The 3987-nt window shown below is 32.3% G+C and overlaps 1 pseudogene; it reads left to right on the top strand.

The window, feature by feature from the left end:
• The first annotated feature begins 313 nt into the window (after nt 1-313).
• LOC124832068 (sugar transport protein 10 pseudogene) lies at nt 314-1491 on the top strand (annotated as a pseudogene).
• The last annotated feature ends 2496 nt before the right edge of the window (nt 1492-3987 follow it).

Below are 3987 nucleotides of genomic sequence, written 5' to 3'. Positions count from 1 at the left end.
TTCTTTTTTTGCTTCCACCACCACAAGAATGATGAGACGTAAGACCTCAATGTTTGTAGGTGGTTTATTCTTCCTTGTTGGTGCATTGTTGAATGGTTTTGCCATCAATATTGAAATGCTCATCATAGGTCGATTATTACTTGGTTTTGGTGTTGGAATTGTAATCAGGTGAGACTTTGTGTCATTTCTAATGCCTTAAAATTTGGTTATATGAATATGGAGAGACTTTCATAGTTAAATTGTTTTTAACTTTTCCTTTGTCTTCTTCTTTTTTTATTATTTCCAATAGTCTGTACCTGTGTATTTGTCTGAAATGACTCCAACATCGATAAGAGGTGCACTTAACATTGGATTCCAAATGATGATCACAATTGGCATCTTGATTGCAAACCTTATCAATTATGGCACCGCCAAACTAGAATATGGTTGGAGAATTTCTTTAGGTGTTGGTGGAGTTCCTGCAATCATGTTATGTGTAGGATCTCTTTTCTTAGGTGACACCCCTAACTCCTTAATTGAAAGAGGTAAAGAAGAAGAAGCTAAGAAAATCTTGAAAAAGATTCGTGGCATGGATAATGTTGATGAGGAGTTCCAAGACCTTGTTAATGCGACTAAAGCAGCTAAATGTGTGGAACATCCATGGAAGAACATTATACAACAGAAATACAGACCTCAACTCACGTTTTGCTCTCTGATTCCATTTTTCCAACAATTCACTAGCATCAATGTCATCATGTTTTATGCATCTGTCCTCTTTAAAAGTTTAGGCTTTGGTAATGATACTTCCCTTATGTCTTCAGTTATCACTAGAGGTGTTAATGTGGTTGCCACTTTTGTTTCCATTTTCTCTGTGGACAAGTTTGGAAGAAGGATATTGTTCCTCGAAGGGGGCATTCAAATGCTTATTTGTCAGGTAGAAACCTTGACTTAATCGATAAACAATTTTTATTATTTTAATATTTAAAAAATAACACTTTCATCACTAAAGTCATTTGCTAGCATGAAGAACTAATTTGAAGTTCATAATATGTGTAGCTTGCTGTTGGAATCATGATTGCTCTAAAGTTTGGAGTGAGTGGTGAAGGCTATTTTACCAATGGAGAAGCTAGTCTTCTCTTATTCTTTATATGCGCATACGTTGCAGCATATGCATGGTCTTGGGGTCCCCTTGGGTGGTTGGTTCCTAGTGAAATATGTTCTCTTGAGGTTCGATCTGCGGGCCAAGGCACCAATGTTGCTGTAAACATGTTATTTACCTTTTTCATTGCTCAAGTTTTCCTAACCATGCTTTGTCACCTGAAGTTTGGTCTTTTCTTTTTCTTTGCTGGATTTGTGCTTATCATGACCATTTTTGTTGCCTTGCTCCTACCCGAGACAAGAAATGTTCGAATTGAAGAAATGAACAAAGTTTGGAAATCACATTGGTTTTGGAGGAAATTTGTTTGGGATGATGTAGTCAATGGTGGACATCCTTGTGTAGCTTCAATTTGAAATTATATTGTTCAAGAACTTCATTTACTTGGACCAACAAAAGTTCTATCATTTTCCAAATAATTCATTCTAGTTATGTACTTCCTATAGTTTGTAACAAATATATTCATTCAAAATCTATACCAAATATATAAACAAATATTTATTATATATTTATAATATTATAGAATATTGTTTGGATTTTGCTTGAAGTGTAATTTTAATGTTAAATTATTTATATTCATCCCAATTCACCAGAAAGAATCTTTTAAAATGTTATACATCCTTAATCATGTCTGGATGCATACTAAGACGACTCTTTTGTCATTCTTCCAATATTTTTTCCTTAATTATCGATCTAAAGGTCGGCATACCCTATCCCAAAACCTCAAAATACCATTCAATCTTGTCATAAAATCTTAAACTTAGTTAATCCCCCCTTTTTCAATTATCTTTAAATAATTATCTAGTGTTGGCTTCTCCTTTGATTAGTTCTAGAAAATTATTACTTCAATAACAATTCCCATTGGTAACGAGACAAATTGAATCTAAAAAAACTATTAAGAAGTTGACTTTATGCCTAACTAAATCCTACAAAATTGGTTTGTAAGCTATGGTTTGAACCCACTTACAAGTTGTGAATTGGACATGTTTCTAGTCGATGTGAGACTTCCAACATACCTTGTTCACATTGATGTACGTACATCTCATGTGTAGGATTAAATATTGATGGGTGGTTCGATAACGATTGATAGCAATTGGAATAATAGACCCAATAATCATAAAATTTTTCAAGCACATACTATAACCCCGGTTAACCATTAACTGCTTGACATAAAAAGTAATCATATTGTTTGAAGAATATATAGTAGGAGCTTCTTTTGATAATTGAAGCAACTTGTATGTTTCTTCTACCTTTTACAGGTTTTTGCATACAATTTGACCAAAGAATTATATATAACTATATTCCGTGGCAAGCCAGCTTTGTTCATTTCATCAACATTGATGAAATGACCAAAGAATTATATATAACTAATGGCTTCTTTAACCCTTCCAAAATCAAAGAAAACATTGATCAATATGCCGTAAACTATGACATCAAGCCGTGAGAGTTGTTGGTGAATTCTAGTATAATTGTAATTTCATTTTGAAGTTGTAATGAATCTTTACATAGTGTAGAATTAGTTTTCTGATTCGTTTTCCTTTTATGTTGATTTGCACCTTTAATCTTTGCTATTTCAATTTGGTGAAATTAGTCTAGGTATATGATACTTTTGCTTTGGTTGTAAATTGTAGATGGTAGGTTTTATTTTATTTTTTTTCAGTTTAGTTGTTTTTGTAAATTCTATAATGTGTAGTAGTTTAGCTTATGGTTTGTTCCTTGTTAATTCTAAATGTACATTTTCATAATAGCATAGGTAGCTGTTTTGTTTTTGTTCTGATGATTGGTAGGGTTAAAAATATATTTCTGAAATAAGAACTCAAAAAACCCCAAAGTGGGCTGAATCTTAAAAGAAATCTTTTTGAGGAGTAACTAAGATTCAATTCATCAAATCAATGTATGTTCAGGGCTGAAATTGAGTGGGTGAGTCTTCATTGAGTGTGATTGACTCACTTTTTAGTGACGAGGTTGTGAAAGAAACCTCTTCTCAAGCTCTTGTTGTCACCCCTACAATGGTACCTACTACTTTATCACCTGATGTGGTAGTGGCAGGTTCCTCAAGGAAAGGAAAGAAAAAAAGTTCATCTCAAGGTGTCTTTGGACTAGTTACCAAGAGGAAAAGGAAGGATAAATTTCTCCAAATCCTTGATCTGGAGTACTTTTTGGTGCTCAAGGAGGTTTCTTCATACTTTTCTAGTTTTACTTCTCAAAAGCTTGTGGAAGATTTACTTTCATTTTTTCCTATATGTTTAGATGTCTTAGTTGAATTTATAATAGTTGATTCATGTAGCACGAGGATAGGACAAGATATATATATATATATATATATATATATATATATATATATATATATATATATATATATATATATATGAAGCCTAAAGTTGATGAGGAGGATTTTCTTTTTATGTATGATTTTTTCTTTAAGAAGCTCAATATAATATTTTTCTTTTCATCCTTTGAATGTGATATGTTTTTTGTAATGAATGTGGTTCCTAGCCAACCGCACCCCAATAGCTAGACATTTTTTAAAGCATTCCCAAGGTTATATCATTAACTCTATATCTTTCCTAATATAAATAAGTTCATGTATTTCTACTAGTTGAAACACAAGTTGAAATTTTTTTGGGTATATGATGTTTATAATATCCTACTTTTTCAATATATACTTCCTTGTTAACTAAAAGATGAATATTTTCCAAGTGTTGCATATAGGATTGACATTAAGATTTTAAAGAATCTTGCGAGACCATTGAGCAATAAGGGTATCTTGAGTGTGCCTTTTATCGAGGATCACACATTTCTTTTCTTGGATAAGGATATGTGTTTGGTGTACTTTTTTTTATTTCTACTTG

The sequence above is a fragment of the Vigna umbellata genome, chromosome 5 (genome assembly GCF_029865625.1).
Source record: "Vigna umbellata cultivar VRB3 chromosome 5, Vumbellata_1.0, whole genome shotgun sequence".
NCBI classification, from domain to species: Eukaryota; Viridiplantae; Streptophyta; class Magnoliopsida; order Fabales; family Fabaceae; genus Vigna; species Vigna umbellata.
Note: the sequence above shows the minus strand (reverse complement) of the source record. Positions and strands in the feature narration are given on the sequence as shown.